Below are 20,508 nucleotides of genomic sequence, written 5' to 3' on the forward strand. Positions count from 1 at the left end.
TCAAAAGGTACTTTTACATCAAAAGGTACTTTTACATCAAAAGGTACTTTTGCATCAAAAGGTACTTTTACATCAAAAGGTACTTTTACATCAAAAGGTACTTTTACATCAAAAGGTACTTTTACATCAAAAGGTACTTTTACATCAAAAGGTACTTTTACATCAAAAGGTACTTTTACATCAAAAGGTACTTTTACATCAAAAGGTACTTTTACATCAAAAGGTACTTTTACATCAAAAGGTACTTTTACATCAAAAGGTACTTTTGCATCAAAAGGTACTTTTACATCAAAAGGTACTTTTACATCAAAACGTACTTTTACATCAAAAGCTACAATATGATTAACCAATTTATTAGCAAAAAGAAAAATAATCTTTCATTTGAACATAAGAGACTGACTGTTTTATTTTCAATACAAAATTTTATATTTATTCAGTTTCATTCTTGATTGAATTTTCATCAACTTTAAATTTGAAATTATTCCTTCGTTTTAGGTTTAGTAATATTGGCCTCTTTTATTTCAGGTTTACGAACTTTGCGTTTCTAAAATTAAATTTGAAATGTTAAAATATTAAGAAATTTCAACTTTGAAAAACTGCTCGGACATTAAAACACTTTATTACTTACTTCGTCCAGTTGCGAAAATTGATAGAGAGCATCAATAGCAAGCAGAGAAATGGAGGAAATTACCAACCCAAAGCAGAAATTGTTAAAGGAATTCATAATGAAAATGACAGTCTTAGTTTAGAAGATTAAAACGATTTGCTAAACAAAGATGTTTCAGATATTTTACTGAGAGTTTAAATGATGAAAATGATTAAAACTATTTGTTCAAGTAATATGTTTACGATCGTTTTTATATAGTTATTGTTATATAAGTAATTTTTAAAGGGTATCTCAATGAAATTAGTTTTTCTGAATTAATATCAGAGTCAAATGCATACCCAACTAGTGAACATTCTTTAAATGATCTTAACATTTGAAACAACTCACGCTTCAATACAGATATTTTATAGATTGAATGTTATAGAAACAATTGAGTTTGTTTCAATTATCTAATTGTGCTAAACTGCAATCATTAAAATAATATCACTCAATTATAAAAGGTACTGTAAAGAAGACTGTAATATTAGTGACAACTACGGAAGAAATCCCACCTAATCCTACTGAACCCAATTTTTGAAATTTTGCTTTAAAGTTATATTTAACGTGACAATTTTTTTCTAAATAATTTTACAAACAAACATTTTATGGTATAATTTTAAAAACTCAAGGCTTTTTTTTAGTTCTTTCAGCCAAAAATCTTACGGTAATGCAGTTCGATAATGCAGTGCAAACAAAAATATATAGGAAATCTCTCAAATCTCTATTTTCAATATGAAAATAAAGTTGGTTATTTCAATTCTTAAATAGATATTAATGTCTCAAAGAATTTTCAAAACCCAACAAATTTGTTATGCAATAATGTTAAAAATTTATTTTGCTTAAAAATACATAATTCAAAACATGTTTTAAATCGCCATATTCATAACATTCCATAAATTGTAAGTTGGTTTTCTATGTTTATCCATTTAAATTGTATTTGACCTTTTGATGGAGCCCTTGTCACCTTTAGCAGGTTCCTTTAATTGAAGTTAAAATTATAAATATTAAGAAATTGGCTGCTTTAAATACTTTATGTATAAGATATACTTACAGCCTGAATAGTAGTCATGGAAATGGCTAAAATCACCACGACGAAAAGGAAATTCTTTAAAAAATTCATAGCGCTAATAGTATCAACAGTTTAAACGTTTTAAACGATTTGTTAAAAGTTCGATTTTCACAGTTGTTTATATAGGTACTAACTGGCAAAGAGAGAATGGTATAAACTTAATAAAGGGTATCTCAACAAATTGAGAAAAAATTACCAGAAATTTTATAGATTATTTTATGTGAAACCGATTCAAAAAATTTAAGAGGTAAGGGTAGCTTGACTAATTTCAGTAATTGTATTTGATAATTCAAAACGGTAAGAAGATAATGGTCCTTTCAATTATTTCGGTATTTTAGAGATAACGTTAGCCAACGACTAACATTGCCGATTATTGTAAGATAGTTGTGACCCTATGAGTTTAATAATAGACATATTATATATCAAAATTTAGGTAATTATGTCTTCTTTTCGAAAATGTATAATAAACAAGTCAAACATTGTCTACAATTTAGTTTCTTTGGAAATAGCAGGATTCATCCAAGAGCAGGGAAATTGAGTATCATACGAATTGAAGCCGAGAGACCTTGAAAGACGATTTTACATGGCCGAAATGATGTTTGAACGCAATAAAAAACAAGTAAGAAAGTATGGTCGGTCAAGCCCGACCATATAATACCCTACTACCGTAATATAGCATCATGACAAAGCTAGGCTACATGTTCCATAACCTGTTTAAAAGTATTTAGAATGAAGTGGTTGGGATGTTTTGCTTCACCCGCATTATAGTTCAGACCTTGCCCCGTTCGACTACTATTTGTTGCGATCGAAGCAGAAAGCTCTCTCTGGGATACGCTTTACTTTGGAACAGAGTATTCGATATTGGCATGATTCGTTCTTGGCCTCAAAAGATGAGAAGTCGGAATCCAGTCATAATTAACAATGGCCAATACTTTGAATAAATTTATATTTTATAAATGATTCAAAAAGCACGCATTTTTAAGTCAAACACCCAATAAATAATATTTGTTGATAACTAAAAAAAATATCTTCAAAACTGAATTATTTTAATACAAAAATTTTAAATATTTTTTAAATGTTTGGGATTTAAACCTTATTACAAGCTAAATAAACTTCATTTAGATCAATCGTAATAATTTAAATATGATTTAACCCTGCGCATTCGATTTATTGCCAGTGGAACCCTTGGTTTCGGTTTTATTTCCTTTATTTGCATTAGTTGCTTTTGTATCCTATAAAAGAGTTTTAAAATATAAAATTAGGATCTCAAATATTTTCAAAAACTTGCAAACTTACTTTTACTGGAGCACTGGATTTTGAAAAATTATTGCCCGCCTCAATGGTAACCATAGAAATGGCTAAAATGACCAGGACCAAAAGGAAATTCTTTAAAAAATTCATAATGAATATGATCAATCTCAATTGAAATGATTAAAACGTTTTGTTAAAATAACAATTTTACGAGGGTTTTTATACTAACTGATAAATAGATTAAAGGGTAAATCAAAAGATTATTTAAATTTTCAAAAATATTTCTAAAGATTTTATAACTTTTGAATGGTTCCTTGTAAAATACCAGGGGCCGAATTACCGCATTCGATATCGAGTAAATTCGATAGTAATTTTCTGAATTGAGATTACGGCATTCGATATCGAGCATGAAATTTAGTACATTTTGTTATAATTACGATATCGAAATCATTTTTCGATACGATAGTTCATTCGATCACGAGTGCGCTAATTCGGCCCCAGATTTTTTTAGGTTTTCATAATTCTCGAATGGTAGAATCCCGAATGAATATTATGAAAAATTACAATATTAATGTCAAAAATAGCTAAACACCTTTATCCAAGATTGGCTACTGCTTTATTGAAATAAATTAATTCTTTTTTTCAATAAAAAAAACTTTAAAACTACAAATTATTAATGCAAAAAAACATAATACAACATTTGCCATAATCAGAACTTTCAACTAAATGAAAGTTGAATTTATTCATTTATGATTTTTTTCCTTGCTTATTCGTTTTATTCGTTTTATTTGTTTTATTGCCACTGGCTTTCTTCATTTCGTCTGTAAGTATCTTATTGCCTGTGGGTCGCTATATACAAATTAAAAATTTCAAATATTAAGAAATCAATTCAATAAAAACTTGCACCTTTATAAACCGACTACTTACATTTGCATTTGGATCTCTGATTTTCGATTGATAGATAGCATCAGTAGCAAACATACAAATGGCTAAAATGACCAAGACGAATAGGAAGTTCTTTAAAAAATTCATGGTGAAAATAGGCAATACAGTTTAAACGTTTAAAAACGGTTTAACAAAGTAAGCTTTTGACAAGCCATTATATAGTTAGCGGTACTCAAAGATAAGGGTTATTGTTAAAGGGTGTTAAGAAAAATTTTGTTTAACAAAATTTAAATTATTATTAAAATACTATTAAAAATAATAACTATAAAAATTCTAAACTTAATTTTATATAAATTATTTCAAAAATGTTTTATAATTTTTGTACTTGCCCTCTTTTTTGATAAGATTTTATGAAATTTTTAACTAAAACAGTTATTTAATGCTATTCTTTATTATTTAAATATGTTTAGGAAATACAACTAACTTTTCAGCACACCCTGTATTGCTTAAGCTCATTTCACTGATTCATTAGTGGGGAAATTTATATTAAAACCGCAAATTCTTAACCATTATTTATTCTAAGTTTAGTAAACATTTCTAAACCATAGAGAAGTGGTTAAAACCCCAAGATATTTTTAATCTTAAGATTATTTATTGTTGCAAGTGGCAGTTATATAAACCACAAATTCTTAACCGGTATTTATATGAAGTTTAGTAAACTATACAAAAGTTGGAAAATCCCCCAGATATTTTTAATCTTGAGATTATATATTGTTTAGATTCTTAACCATTATTTATTCTAAGTTTAGTAAATTTTTCTAAACCATAGAGAGAAGTTGGTAAAACCCCAAGATATTTTTAATCTTAAGATTATTTATTGTTGCAAGTGGCAGTTATATAAACCACAAATTCTTAACCAGTATTTATACCAAGTTTAGTAAACTATACAAAAGTTGGAAAATCCCCCAGATATTTTTAATCTTTATTTATTGTTTAGATTCTTAACCAGTATTTATTCTAAGTTTAGTAAACTATTTTAAACTATAAATCAGTTGGTAAAACCCCAAAATATTTGTAATCTTATTTATTGTTTCAATATTTTGGATCCAAACCACAAATTCTTAAACAGATGTTTACTAAGTTTATTAAACTATACAGAAGTTGGAAAATCCACAAGATAAACTATTCTAAACCATAGAGAAGTTAGTAAAACCACAAGATATTTTAATCTTAAGATCATTTAATGTTTAAATTGTTAAACAGAAATTGTGATAGAATCAAAGGCCCGAAGACCTCTCAGGAGCGGCTCAGTAGGGTCTCAAAGTAGGGCATATCACGGCATTCCCTGTTTTTAACAATATCGGACACAATTTCTAATCGATTTCCGTGAAATTATTCCTGTTAGTTAAACAATAAATACAAAAATTATATTAAACAAGTTTCAAAGCTATTGAGTTCAGCATAAGAAAAGCTATTAATCATATAATTTGTAAGAAAAACATGTTATTTTGAAAACATAATCGAAAAAAAAACTGTCTCAAGGAAAGAAAACTTGTCTCAACAACACAATCAAATTATTAGGAAAAAAAAATAACATCTTAAAAAACTGATAAAGAAGGCAAAGAAAAATAACAATCTTGGCTAAATTCCAATAACACAACTAAGTTCTTTTAACAGCCAAAAGATATTTATACGAATTTTGTTCTTTTTATGAACTTTAAGAACTTAAACATCTTAAAGAGTTTATTGCATTTTTTATACAATTTCCAAACAGCTCAACAGCATCCAACAGAGAATAAATACATATGTTTGATGGTGATTTGCCTTTACATCAAAGAAAACTAAAATTTATATAAGGAACTACACTACAATTTAGTTGTTTTATAAACAATGGCAAAAAAGTTTTGTTTTTTTTTTGCAAGCCCCTAAAGTATGCAGTATTTTTATGGTCTATAAGAATACCTAACAGTATGTAATAAGTTTGTTAGCAGACTTTTATGTTTTTTTTTCTGATTATACTACAGCTAACTGTCAATAAAATGATTTAGTAGCCAATAAAAAACATAGAGAAGGAAATAATGGTCAATAAACTGTATTATGAGCATTATGATTTTATGCAGTTTGATTTTTTTTTAAAAGTAAATATAAATTATGAAGATAAAATTGATTTGCGTAAAAGAAACCAAATAATAATACAATAACCCCCATTTTCTCAATCTCTGGTTATTTTTTTATCGTGACGATAAACTGACATATCTCTCTCTCTAAACTCTCATATCTCACATCTCAAAAAAATGTTAATTTTAGGTTTATCATTATGAAAAACGATAACCAGATATTGAGAAAATGGGGGTAAGGGTACTCATTTGTGCAAATGTGCAAATTTGCGCGACGTGTTGTTTATGTTCAGGTTCTAGTTCAGGTTCTAGTTCAGGTTCTAGTTCAGGTTCTAGTTCAGGTTCTAGTTCAGGTTCTAGTTCAGGTTCTAGTTCAGGTTCTAGTTCAGGTTCTAGTTCAGGTTCTAGTTCAGGTTCTAGTTCAGGTTCTAGTTCAGGTTCTAGTTCAGGTTCTAGTTCAGGTTCTAGTTCAGGTTCTAGTTCAGGTTCTAGTTCAGGTTCTAGTTCAGGTTCTAGTTCAGGTTCTAGTTCAGGTTCTAGTTCAGGTTCTAGTTCAGGTTCTAGTTCAGGTTCTAGTTCAGGTTCTAGTTCAGGTTCTAGTTCAGGTTCTAGTTCAGGTTCTAGTTCAGGTTCTAGTTCAGGTTCTAGTTCAGGTTCTAGTTCAGGTTCTAGTTCAGGTTCTAGTTCAGGTTCTAGTTCAGGTTCTAGTTCAGGTTCTAGTTCAGGTTCTAGTTCAGGTTCTAGTTCAGGTTCTAGTTCAGGTTCTAGTTCAGGTTCTAGTTCAGGTTCTAGTTCAGGTTCTAGTTCAGGTTCTAGTTCAGGTTCTAGTTCAGGTTCTAGTTCAGGTTCTAGTTCAGGTTCTAGTTCAGGTTCTAGTTCAGGTTCTAGTTCAGGTTCTAGTTCAGTTCTAGTTCAGTTCTAGTTCAGTTCTAGTTCAGTTCTAGTTCAGTTCTAGTTCAGTTCTAGTTCAGTTCTAGTTCAGTTCTAGTTCAGTTCTAGTTCAGTTCTAGTTCAGTTCTAGTTCAGTTCTAGTTCAGTTCTAGTTCAGTTCTAGTTCAGTTCTAGTTCAGTTCTAGTTCAGTTCTAGTTCAGTTCTAGTTCAGTTCTAGTTCAGTTCTAGTTCAGTTCTAGTTCAGTTCTAGTTCAGTTCTAGTTCAGTTCTAGTTCAGTTCTAGTTCAGTTCTAGTTCAGTTCTAGTTCAGTTCTAGTTCAGTTCTAGTTCAGTTCTAGTTCAGTTCTAGTTCAGTTCTAGTTCAGTTCTAGTTCAGTTCTAGTTCAGTTCTAGTTCAGTTCTAGTTCAGTTCTAGTTCAGTTCTAGTTCAGTTCTAGTTCAGTTCTAGTTCAGTTCTAGTTCAGTTCTAGTTCAGTTCTAGTTCAGTTCTAGTTCAGTTCTAGTTCAGTTCTAGTTCAGTTCTAGTTCAGTTCTAGTTCAGTTCTAGTTCAGTTCTAGTTCAGTTCTAGTTCAGTTCTAGTTCAGTTCTAGTTCAGTTCTAGTTCAGTTCTAGTTCAGTTCTAGTTCAGTTCTAGTTCAGTTCTAGTTCAGTTCTAGTTCAGTTCTAGTTCAGTTCTAGTTCAGTTCTAGTTCAGTTCTAGTTCAGTTCTAGTTCAGTTCTAGTTCAGTTCTAGTTCAGTTCTAGTTCAGTTCTAGTTCAGTTCTAGTTCAGTTCTAGTTCAGTTCTAGTTCAGTTCTAGTTCAGTTCTAGTTCAGTTCTAGTTCAGTTCTAGTTCAGTTCTAGTTCAGTTCTAGTTCAGGTTCTAGTTCAGTTCTAGGAATTCTAAATTGCTCTCGATTTGAAGCCTTATTCATAAACAATGTTTACATTTCAACAAATTTTTAAAATCGAATTTTGTATTGAATATTTGTTTTACTGTTTAAAATTTAATTTTTTTATGAAAATTTTTTCATTTTCACATATCTTGACCACCTGTTTAAAATCGTATTAAATCACATAAAATATTTTTCTATTATTATCTATATATAAAAAAAGGGATTTTCCAATTACGTTTAGAAAATTACATTGTGGTGAAGATTTAAATTATTATGTTGGTATAAAGTGCTTGCAACTAAACACAATTAATGCAATAATCATTTAATAGTGCAAGCAATAAAACATATTAAAAGTTATTTAATAAATTAAAGAAATATGTTTTTAACAAAACTTGACTTCATATTGATTATTGCCATTGCCATGTACTTTATAAAATCTACGGAAGCAGGCCAAGTTGCCAGCAAAACTGGGGTAATATTTTACAGATCCTATTAATAATTTCAACAGAAAATAAATAATTTTCTTTACTTTTAGCCAGTCTTGAAGGAAGTAGTTAATAATATACCCAAGCTACCAGTAGTTGGGGCTGCATATTATGCTGCCAATAAAACACATGATATCAATATTAATACAAATCCTCTATCAGTTAGTTATTCGTCAAGACCTAATTCGCCGCCACCTAAAACAACTGCTAGTTCTAAGAAGCACTAGAGTATAAGGATATAATTGTATCATAAAAATAAATTTGTTCATAAAAGTTGACAATTAGTAGTTTCGTTTTCTTAACTTTAATTTTATGAATAAACGACTAGCGTTGAATTTGATTAGGGACCAACAAATTTAACAAAAGTTTTTGGTCCCTGTTCATAAATAATATTTAATTTTATTTGTGTTTTATGTAGAGATCGTATTGATTGTTATAGAATTATTAAACCACATGGGGAAAATACGTTTTATTTATTGTGGTTTCTCTGGCAACAAATTTAGAATTACAACAATACAAATCTTCTTAACACAATTCAGAAACTATAAATCAGCAGCCTTGAGTTGTAAACAAAATAATAAGCTTACGGAAATTAATTCAATCACAGAGAACGTGTTATTTTTTCTTATTTCATAAATTTTTACCAATAAAATGTATTTAATAAAATCGGTTTTAATTTTGACACTAGCTCTGATTTTGTACATGAACTTCTCGGAGGCTGGTAATCAAGTCGGTAAAATTGCGGGTGTAAGTTCATATCACAATAGGTCTTGCAGATATATTAAATTTTACTTTATTTTAGAAAGCAGTTAAAAATTTACCCAAGGTACCGATAGCAGTGGGTGTTGTGTCTGCTAATAAAACGCATGACATCAATATTAAAACAAATCCTCCATCAGTTAGTTATGGTTCAAGATCTAACTCTCCTAAGCCTAAGAAGCAATAGAAGACAAGGTATACAATGCAAGGAATTATTGTTTGGCTTTGATCACAAATAAAAATGTCGGATATAATAACTTTTTTTATGAAATAAAAATGTATTCTTAAATCAATTAAAACCAGTACCTAACTCTATATATATATGTGTAAGTAAAAAAGTACATAACTCTAAATATCGCAGTTATCTTATTTCGTTTGGGCCCTATCATGTTTTCAATAGACAGATCGTCTTAGAATCTTATGAGGACTCATAAGATTCTAAGACGACTGAAGGATCAGGACTGAACTGATATATTTTGATATGTTACAAACAGCATGACAATATCAATATATCCCTATCTTTTTTGATGGTGTGTATAAAACACAGAGCTAACATTTCGGAGTCCTAAAAAAGAACTAAAAGAAAATGATCAAATCAAACAATCTTGTGGAAATAAATCTGTAATTTTTAACTGGCTGCTGCAATTGACATAAAATTTCACAACAATTCCTCGTCATCAAATTGTCGCTGCCTTAATTTCATAAAATGTTCTTCAATATTCCTCATAACAAATTTTCACTGCCTTCTTCTCTGCCAGAAATTCCTCGTCATTAAATTGTCACTGCCTTAATTTCATAAAATGCTCTTCAATATTCCTCTTCTCTGCCAGTTTAGAGGAAAAAATTCCTCTAAAACACGCCAGAATCCCTATATTTACACTACTTAAGAGTATTTGACTCTAAAGCGGTGATGTGAGTTCTCAAAGTAGAGCACCTTAAAATCAAAAAATGTATTTATTCTTAATCATAGAGAATGGACATAGAGCGGAAACTCTCCTGTCAAAGACCTAACTCAGTTGTCAGAAACCTAAGTGGTGAGAACAAAATCGAAAAAATTTTACAGGCTTTTTAAACCACTACACAATATTGATGTATTGTGGTTACAGTAGTACAAATATGGTACAAATTTTAAATGCTATGGAAAAGTTTTTTTTAAAATTTTTTTTTTTCTAAAATTGTGAATTTTTTTAGATGTTTCTCCACATAATTTATGATAACACAAAAAGGGTTAGTCCGATATTATTGCAGTAAACTTAGAAAAGTACATATTTACATAACCTTTAATCTGTTATATTTACGTTTTATTACGTTTTAATCGATTCAGTAGTTTCGGTGTTATAATAACAAATTGAAGCAAAAAAAACATTTCTTATGTTAAAATATCAAATTTTTTTTTTTTAAAATCATGAAAAATCGAAAAAGCAGCAATTATTTAGATTTGTTACTTTAACGCAAAGCCACATGTAATAGGAATAAAATGAGATATCGAAAATAAAAATCAATTAATTTTTTTCGAATTTATTCAGAATTAAGTGAATTCGCTCATTTTCACAAAATTTTATTGTTTTGTTTGATATACATAAAATTGAGTATTTAATGTTCTTCTTTCGATTGATTGAATTTCCAAAACATTTCCCCCATGATATGTACAAATTTTCTCATATATATTGAGTTTTAATCGGCTCAGTAGTTTCGGAGTTATAATAACAAATTGAAGCAAAAAATTAATTTTTTATATAAAAATTTTGTTTTAAAAAAATCATGAAAAATCGAAAAAGCAGCAATTATTTAGATTTATTACTTTATCGCAAAGCCACATGTAATAGGAACAAAATAAGATATCGATCATAAAAATCGATGGATTATTTTCGAATTTAATCACAATTAACTGAATTCGCTCATTTTCACAAAATTTTACTTCTTTGTTTGATATACATAAAATTGAGTAGTTAATGTTCTTCTTTCGATTGCTTGAATTTCGAAAACATTTTCCCCATGCTACGTACAAATTTTCACATATATATTGAGTTTCAATCGGCTCAGTAGTTTCGGAGTTATAATAACAAATTAAAGCAAAAAATATATTTTTTATATAAAAATTTTCAATTTTTTTGTTTTAAAAAAATCATGAAAAATCGAAAATGGCAGAAATTGTTTAGATTTATTACTTTATCGCAAAGCCACATATAATAGCAACAAAATGAGATATCGAAGATAAAAATCGAATAATTCTTTTCGAATTTATTCACAATTAAGTGATTTCGCTCATTTTCACAAAATTTTACTTTTTGTTTGATATACATAAAATTGAGTACTTAATGTTCTTCTTTTGATTGATTGAATTTCGAAAACATTTTCCCCATGCTATGTACAAATTTTCACATATATATTGCTTTTTAATCGGCTCAGTAGTTTCGGAGTTATAATAACATATTGAAGCAAAAAATATATTTTTTATGTAAAAATATATAATTTTTTTGTTTTAAAAAAATCATGAAAAATCGAAAACGGCAGAAATTGTTTAGATTTATTGCTTTATCGCAAAGCCGCATGTAATAGCAACAAAATGAGATATCGTAGATAAAAATCGATTCACTCTTTTCGAATTTATTCACAATTAAGTGATTTCGCTCATTTTCACAAAATTGTATTGTTTTGTTTGATATACATAAAATTGAGTATTTAATGTTCTTCTTTCGATTGATAGAATTTTGAAAACATTTTCCCCATGCTATGTACAAATTTTCACGTATATATTGCTTTTTAATCTGCTCAGTATTTTCGGAGTTATAATAACAAATTGAAGCAAAAAATAATTTTTTTATGTTAAAATATCAAATTGTTTTGTTTTAAAAAAATCATGAAAAATCGACAACGGCAAAAATTGTTTAGATTTATTACTTTATTGCAAAACCACAAGTAATAGGAACAAAATGAGATATCGATCATAAAAATCGATGGATTATTTTCGAATTTATTCACAATTAAGTGAATTCGCTCATTTTCACAAAATTTTACTTTTTTGTTTGATATACATAAAATTGAGTAGTTAATGTTCTTCTTTCGATTGATTGAATTTCGAAAACATTTTCCCCATGCTATGTACAAATTTTCACATATATATTGCTTTTTAATCGGCTCACTAGTTTCAGAGTTATAATAACAAATTGAAGCAAAAAAAACATTTTGTACGTAAAAATATAAAAATTTTTTGTTTTAAAAAAATCATGAAAAATCGAAAATGGCAGAAATAGTTTAGATTTATTACTTTATTGCAAAGCCATATGTAATAGGAACAAAATGAGATATCGTAGATAAAAATCGATTGATTCTTTTCGAATTTTCTCACAATTAAGTGAATTCGCTCATTTTCACAAAATTTAACTTTTTGTTTGATATACATAAAATTGAGTAGTTAATGATCTTCTTTCGATTGATTGAATTTTGAAAACATTTTCCCCATGCTAAGTACAAATTTTCACATATATATAGCTTTTTAATCGGCTCACTAGTTTCGGAGTTATAATAACATATTGAAGCAAAAAATATATTTTTTATGTAAAAATATATAATTTTTTTGTTTTAAAAAAATCATGGAAAACTCGAAAACGACAGAAATTATTTAGATTTTTTACTTTATCGCAAAGCCACATGTAATAGGAACAAAATGAGATATCGATCATAAAAATCGATGAATTATTTTCGAATTTATTCACAATTAAATGAATTCGCTCATTTTCACAAAATTTTACTTTTTTGTTTGATATACATAAAATTGAGTAGTTAATGTTCTTCTTTCGATTGATTGAATTTCGAAAACATTTTCCCCATGCTATGTACAAATTTTCACATATATATTGCTTTTTAATCGGCTCAGTATTTTCGGAGTTATAATAACAAATTGAAGCAAAAAATTAATTTTTTATGTAAAAATATATAATTTTTTTGTTTTAAAAAAATCATGGAAAAATAGAAAATGAGAGAAATTATTTAGATTTTTTGCTTTATCGCAAAGCCACAAGTAATAGGAACAAAATGAGATATCGAAGATAAAAATCGAATGATTCTTTTCGAATTTATTCATAACTAAGTGAATTCGCTCATTTTCACAAAATTTTACTTCTTTGTTTGATATACATAAAATTGAGTAGTTAATGTTCTTCTTTCGATTGCTTGAATTTCGAAAACATTTTCCCCATGCTACGTACAAATTTTCACATATATATTGAGTTTCAATCGGCTCAGTAGTTTCGGAGTTATAATAACAAATTAAAGCAAAAAATATATTTTTTATATAAAAATTTTAAATTTTTTTGTTTTAAAAAAATCATGAAAAATCGAAAATGGCAGAAATTGTTTAGATTTATTACTTTATCGCAAAGCCACATATAATAGCAACAAAATGAGATATCGAAGATAAAAATCGAATGATTCTTTTCGAATTTATTCACAATTAAGTGATTTCGCTCATTTTCACAAAATTTTACTTTTTTGTGAGATATACATAAAATTGAGTAGTTAATATTCTTCTTTCGATTGATTGAATTTCGAAAACATTTTCCCCATGCTATGTACAAATTTTCACATATATATTGCTTTTTAATCGGCTCACTAGTTTCAGAGTTATAATAACAAATTGAAGCAAAAAATATATTTTTTATGTAAAAATATATAATTTTTTTGTTTTAAAAAAATCATGAAAAATGGAAAACGGCAGAAATTGTTTAGATTTATTACTTTATCGCAAAGCCACATGTAATAGCAACAAAATGAGATATCGAAGATAAAAATCGAATGATTCTTTTCGAATTTATTCACAATTAAGTGAATTCGCACATACCCTATTCTCAAAATAAGCGAATTCACCTAATTGTGATTAAATTCGAAAATAATCTATCGATTTTTATGATCGATATCTCATTTTGTTCTTATTACATGTGGCTTAGCGATAATGTAACAAATCTAAATAATTGCTGCTTTTTCGATTTTTCCATGATTTTTTTAAGCACAATTTAAAAAAAAATTTTAAATAAAATCTATCCATAGAATTCAAATATTTTACCATTATTGTACTAAGGTAACCATAATGTAACAAATCTATATAGTGGTTAGTGAAGCCTTTTTTTTGTTGTTGACCTGTGTTATGAGTGATTTTTGATAGAAAATATCAGTGATCACTGATTTTCATTCTTTTTGCTCTTGGACCTCTATTTAACGAATTATGACAGATATGAGTTTTAGCTTTTAGAGATTTGTAAAAATCGGTTAGAAAATGTCTGAGTAGTAACCGTTGTTTTAAGTCTGGACTGCAAGCATTTGTATGAAAAACCAAGACTTTTCACTTTATCTAATTAGATTTAAAATTTTTTTTCCGATATAATCATTTTATTTACAATTTATTATTGTACATTCTATAAAATTTAATTAAAATCAACCATTTTTCGATTTACTTCCGCTGGGAGAATTTGATCGACTTCTTGGCTTATTATCAATATTGACATTCACAGTTGAATTGACAAGGGCACCGCCCCCAACAACTTTTGCACCAGTCTTAGAACCTTTTTTTAAAGCTCCCTGAATTAAAAATTAATATTAATAAAACGAATTACAATTCTAATTCCAAAACTTACACCAGCTACTTTGCCCGCTTCTTTACCAATTTTCGCGGCAGCTTGTCCAGCTTCCGTGAAGTTCAAAAACAAAATAATGGCAATAACCACAATGAAAAATAGTTTTGTGAAATACATTATTTTGTTCTAAATAATTATTTGTGAAGAGCAGTTTTAAATACGTTATTATTGTTTCAATTGCAAATGGAACAATCAATGTGCCGGAGAAGTGAAATTGTTATAGTTTTTATAGGGCAACAAATAATATCAAGAAATGATGTTAATGAAGCTATAGTTTTATTAAACCACATATTTATGAGGCAATGGAAAATACGTTTTTATATTATTGTGGTTAGTGAGCAATCGATTCGATATCGATTTTCTCAGCAATTCTGAGCTATAGCTAGCTTAACTATTTGCGGTAGAGTGCTCACTTTACTAACCACCTTTTGTAAAGTCTTTAAAACATAGTTTATTGGCATCTATTGCTATTTTTCTAAAAAATAATATTTTTTGAAGTCATCGTTTATGATTTTTTGCAAAACTCATGGTGCTCTGGTTAGAGAAATATATTAATTTGTATTGTAAGTAGTATTGTAAAAATCTGTTTTTTTAAGAGACTTTCACGCATTCAATAAAAAAATAGCACAGAGTGTTTATTGTTCATTGAACTCAGTGTTACTTTGCTATTTCGGTTGTTTGATCATTATTTATTAATGCCAACCACTTTACTCCACAAAAAACCTTGGAATGGGGTGGTTTTTTTATGTTTTGATTTATTTTTTCTTACTTTTCATAATAAACATAAAGTAAAAATGCAATTGCTGAAAGAGTTAATGTAAGGTCTTGTTATGACACCAAAATCAACCATCTGTCTAGCTTCGTCTTCCACTTTTAGAGAACGAGACCATGTAATCCTTCATCGCTTGGAAATCTTGCACCAGACATCCAATGGCGTACATATCCTAGTACGACCCTCTCTAAAGCAGACTCATATTGTCCTGGTAAATCCCTTGCAATCCCACACTAGCCACATTTCACCTAGCCACATTTCACACTAGCCACATTCACACCTATCAGCCCAATTATGAATAAAAATTCCCCGGGAGTTTTCTCCCTTTTCTCATTTTTCCTATTCAAATTCAATGGGAAAAAACTACCGGGGAACAAACTCTCGCGGAATTTTTTATTTATAATTGGGCTGTATGTGTAAATCCAGTTTACCATATTCGATCGTAAGCCCAAATTCCTCCCTATGGAGTTCCTGCATTGAGTAACTCCTAAGGGCACTGCTACACGTTCAATATATATTGACCGCGATCCAGTATCGCGATATTTATTGAACGTGTAGCATGCAATATTGATGGATCGCGATCCAAATTGCAGAATAACCTAATTTTGCGTGATCCAATAAAATGGATCTCGATCCAAATATCACAATATATATTGAATGTGTAGCAGTACCCTAAGTGTTTCTTTTCCAAGATAACTAGATTGTCATGGAATTACCCAAGAACTTTGCCTCATCCACTAAATTTAGCTCCACTCCCCTTAAACTGCGCTTCCTAAAACTTCCTTCTGCTTTATTTTCAGCACAAGCAGACAGTTCACATAACGCTAACTGTCTGATTTCATTGATAGTAGAAAGAAATTTCCCTTAACAATAATCAACGACGACCGCGTAATCTAGTATGTATATTTTGACCCTTTTCCTCAAAATTCCTCAGGATAATGTTGACCGCTTTAGGCTCGAATTGATAATCATTATAAAGAAACAGATTTAACCTTCATGTAGGCGTGTTGAGAATCACTAATAATGTGTACATAATCTTGCTTCTCAGATGTAGATCTACCACTAACTCGAGTGCTTTCAAAAGTAATGACGACAGGCTGATTGGTCTGAAATTCTTAGGTTTTAGTGGATGTGGCTCTCATTCCACATCTTTGACATGTTCCGCTTAATGAGGCAAGAAGATTTAGTACACATTCCGGTCTATTCTGTAGCGTAGCCGGACTTCTATGGATCTAATATGTGGACCACACATTCTAATTTCTCCCCAATTATATGACCTTCGATATGACCTCCCCAATTATAGACCTGACGATATGTCGACCTGTGCCCCGGATAAATGCCCTATCTGTAAACAATCTAGAAAGTATATCTCCAACAGTTGTCAAAAGCGTTTTGAAGCGTTCCCAATCAATAGATTACATAGTGAAAAGATTTTGGAAAAGTCTCCGGACATGATAATTTGAAGATCTCCACTAGAGCCAAAGTGAACAAATTCTGTGTGTAAAAGTGAACTAAACTCCTCCGCACTATTGGATGAATCTAGTTTTATTGATAAAGACTTTTGAAAGATCTGTATAGTTCTTTCAAAAATTCAATCTGAAGCTGACTGATCTCAAACTGAACAGTACATAGCCACACTCTAAACTTCTACAATATTATCCTTACTTACGCCTATGATGTATATGTATGTATCTTTCAAAATAGATTTAAAAATTAGTTTTCAAAATATATTTTAAAAACTCAGTTGTTCTTTATTTAATCAATTTATTTCAATTTTATTATTGTTTATATAATGAACATTACTAAAAAAAATTAACCACTTTTCGATTTACTTCCGCTGGGAGAGCTGGATCTTGATCTATTTTCAGATTTATTCTTATAATTGAAATTCGCTGTCGAATTGACAGCAACACCTACTCCTGCTACTGTTCCTGCAGTCTTAGAGCCTTTCTTTATAGCGCCCTGAATTAAAAATTAATATTAATAAAACAAATAACACTTCTAATTCCAAAACTTACACCAGCTAATTTGCCCGCTTCTTTACCAACTTTCGAGGCAGCTTGTCCAGCTTCCGAGAAATTGAAAACCAAAGTAATGGCAATAACCACAATGAAAAATAGTTTTGTGAAATACATTATTTTGTTCCAAATAATTATTTCTGAAGATCAGTTTTAAACACGTTATATATTGTTGTTTCAATTGCAAATTGAGCAATGTATTAGTTGAGTGAAATTCTTAAAGCTTTTATAGGGCAACAAATAATATCATGAAAAGATCTTGATTAAGTTATAGTTTTATTAAACCGTATATTTATAAAACAACGGAAAATACGTTTTGCTTTTCTTGTGGTTAGCTAGCAATACATTATTATCGATATTTTGAGCAATTCTGTACAAGAACTGGCTTAATGTAAGGTCTTGCTGTGACACAAAATCAAAAAGAAATTATATTTGAATCACTGTATTTATCGGGATGCATATATGTGCCTATCTTCATCTTTGACCAGTCAGATAATACCGACAATCCCTAAAACGATCTGTCGGATGAAAGCCACTGTCCCCGTATAGGGAACGATATTGAAGTGGTAACAGTGCTGAGACCATGTAATCGGTCATCGCTTGGATATCTTGCCCAAAGCACCTAATTACTTACAAATCTTAGTACGACCATCTCTAAAACCGACTCATGGAGTCCTGGTTAATCCCTAGCAACTACACTATCCGCATGTGTAAATGCTTTACTATATCCTGTCGTAAGCCCCAATTCTTCCCAATAGAGTTCCTGGAAGCATAGTAGGGATAGCGTCTCTCCAAAATATTCCTTTTCCATGATAACTAGCACTTCATGTAATTACCCATCTACTCATTTCAGCTCCACTCCCTCTAAACTACGCTTCCTAAAACTTAAATCTGCTTCAACCCAAGAAGACAGTTCACATAACGCTACCTGCATGATTTCACTGATAGTAAGAAGAAATTTTCCTTAACAATAATCAAGGTAGTCCGCGTAATCGACATGTTTCCTCATAAGTCCTCAGGATGCCGTTGACCACTAGGCTCGAATTGTTAATCTTTATCAAGAAATGGAATTAACCTTGAAGTAGACATGTTGGGCGTCACTAATTTGATGTGCATTAACCTTGATCCTCTACCAGTCGCTCGAGTGCTTTAATAAGAAAAGACGACATGCTGATAGGTCTGAAATCCTTTGGTTTTCAATGGATAGCTTTACCGGCTTTAGGTATACATATTAACATCTAACTTTTCACAAGAAGATTTAGTGCACATTCATTTATATTCATTAGAATAGACGGACATAAATGGGTCGAACGTGTCCACCGCACATTCTACTCTTGAACTTGCTTTATTATAGCGAAAAGATTTTGGAAAAGTTTCCGGGCATGATAGTTTGAAGATCTCCACTAGAGCCAAAGTGAACCAATAGTGTGTGTAAAAGTGAACTAAACTCCTCCGCACTATTGGATGAATCTAGTTTTATCGTTTCCCTTAAAGAATTTTGAAAGATGTGTCTAGTTCTTTCAAAAATTCAAACTGAAGCTGGCTGATCTCAAACTGAACAGTACAATCTTCTACAATATTATACTTACTTACGCTTATGATGTATATGTATGCATCTTTCATAATAGATTAAAAAATTCGTTTTCAAAATATATTTTAAAGACTCAGTTGTTCTTCATTTAATCAATTATCTTATTGTTTTACATATTATGAACCATGATACAACAATATAAGGTACACTCAGTAGAAAATAAATTCTCAATTATACAATTCTTGTAACGTCAAACAAAAGAAAATATAAAAAAAATATAAAAAAAAAATCAAAGTTTGACGTTATAGAACTAAATATTGAAAACTCTCCCTAGTGATTCTACCTTCTACAATTATTGTATCATGGTAATGAACATTACTAAAAAAAATTAACCACTTTTCGATTTACTTCCGCTGGGAGAGCTGGATCTGGATCTGGCTTCAGATTTATTCTTATAATTGACATTCGCAGTTGAATTGACAGCAACACCTACTCCTGCTACTGTTCCTGCAGTCTTAGAGTTTTTTTTTAAAGCATTCTGAATTAAAAATTAATATTAATAAAACAAATAACAATTCTAAGTCCACAACTTACACCAGCTAATTTGGTCGCTTCTTTACCCATTTTCGCGGCAGCTTGTCCAGCTTCCGAGAAGTTCAAAAACAAAGTAATGGCAATAACCACAATGAAAAATAGTTTTGTGAAATACATTATTTTGTTCCAAATAATTATTTCTGAAGATCAGTTTTAAACACGTTATATATTGTTGTTTCAATTGCAAATTGAGCAATGTATTAGTCGAGTGGAATTCTTAAAGCTTATATAGGGCAACAAATAACATCATGAAAAGATCTTGATTAAGTTATAGTTTTATTAAACCGCAACGGAAAATACGTTTTGTTTTTCTTGTGGTTAGTGATCAATACATTATTATCGATTTTCTCAGCAATACTGAACAGAATCAAACTATTTAAAAAAAATGTTTGAAAATGTTAAAAAATATATCGATATAACGAAAAAATTATATTTGAATCACTGTATTTATCGGAATGCCTATATGTGCCTATCTTCATCTTTGACCAGTCAGAGAATACTGACAACCTCTCAAACGATCTGTTGGATGAAAGCCACTGTCTCCGTATAAGTAACGATATTAAAGAGGTAACAGTGCTGAGACCATGTAATCGGTCATCGCTTAATATATCTTGCCCAAAGCACCTAATTACTTACAAATAATAGTACGATCCTTTATAAAGCCGACTCATGAAGTCCTGGCCCCCTTGCAACTACACTAGCCGCATATCCTACAACCTATATATAAATGTAGTTTACTATATTCTGTCGTAAGCCCCAATTCCTCCCTATATAGTTCCAGCAAGCATAGTAGGGATAGCGTCTCTCCAAAGTATTCCTTTTCCATGATAACTAGCATTTCATGTAATTACCCATCCAATCCCCCTAAACTACGCTTCCTAAAAATTAATTCTGCTTAACGTTCAACCCACAGAAGACTGCATGATTTCACTGATAGTAGGAAGAAATTTCCCTTAACAATAATCAAGGAAGACCGCGTAATC

At 29.8% G+C, this 20,508-nt stretch overlaps 1 protein-coding gene and 7 long non-coding RNA genes across 9 annotated transcripts in view; 2 read left to right on the forward strand and 6 right to left on the reverse strand.

The window, feature by feature from the left end:
* The window catches only part of LOC135952247 (centrosomal protein of 104 kDa), a 139,569-nt gene that overhangs the window by 60,473 nt on the left and 58,588 nt on the right, over positions 1-20,508 (reverse strand). The gene's annotated exons all lie outside the window — the stretch shown is intronic.
* LOC135949855 (uncharacterized) lies at positions 1,452-1,840 on the reverse strand. Its single transcript, XR_010575905.1, has 2 exons — positions 1,698-1,840; positions 1,452-1,623 (listed from the first exon to the last, which is right to left on the reverse strand). It is a non-coding gene; the product is annotated as an uncharacterized LOC135949855 (long non-coding RNA).
* Positions 2,741-3,182, reverse strand: LOC135952330 (uncharacterized). Its single transcript, XR_010576028.1, has 2 exons — positions 3,012-3,182; positions 2,741-2,947 (listed from the first exon to the last, which is right to left on the reverse strand). It is a non-coding gene; the product is annotated as an uncharacterized LOC135952330 (long non-coding RNA).
* On the reverse strand, positions 3,560-4,030 carry LOC135949834 (uncharacterized). Its single transcript, XR_010575903.1, has 2 exons — positions 3,894-4,030; positions 3,560-3,815 (listed from the first exon to the last, which is right to left on the reverse strand). It is a non-coding gene; the product is annotated as an uncharacterized LOC135949834 (long non-coding RNA).
* On the forward strand, positions 8,070-8,502 carry LOC135950312 (uncharacterized). The gene is made up of 2 exons (XR_010575946.1): positions 8,070-8,208; positions 8,272-8,502. It is a non-coding gene; the product is annotated as an uncharacterized LOC135950312 (long non-coding RNA).
* On the forward strand, positions 8,780-9,333 carry LOC135952434 (uncharacterized). Its single transcript, XR_010576031.1, has 2 exons — positions 8,780-8,968; positions 9,024-9,333. It is a non-coding gene; the product is annotated as an uncharacterized LOC135952434 (long non-coding RNA).
* Positions 14,344-14,803, reverse strand: LOC135949952 (uncharacterized). The gene is made up of 2 exons (XR_010575917.1): positions 14,611-14,803; positions 14,344-14,554 (listed from the first exon to the last, which is right to left on the reverse strand). It is a non-coding gene; the product is annotated as an uncharacterized LOC135949952 (long non-coding RNA).
* On the reverse strand, positions 19,051-19,708 carry LOC135949844 (uncharacterized). Its single transcript, XR_010575904.1, has 2 exons — positions 19,526-19,708; positions 19,051-19,469 (listed from the first exon to the last, which is right to left on the reverse strand). It is a non-coding gene; the product is annotated as an uncharacterized LOC135949844 (long non-coding RNA).

This window comes from Calliphora vicina, chromosome 2 (assembly GCF_958450345.1).
Source record: "Calliphora vicina chromosome 2, idCalVici1.1, whole genome shotgun sequence".
Classification (NCBI taxonomy): domain Eukaryota; kingdom Metazoa; phylum Arthropoda; class Insecta; order Diptera; family Calliphoridae; genus Calliphora; species Calliphora vicina.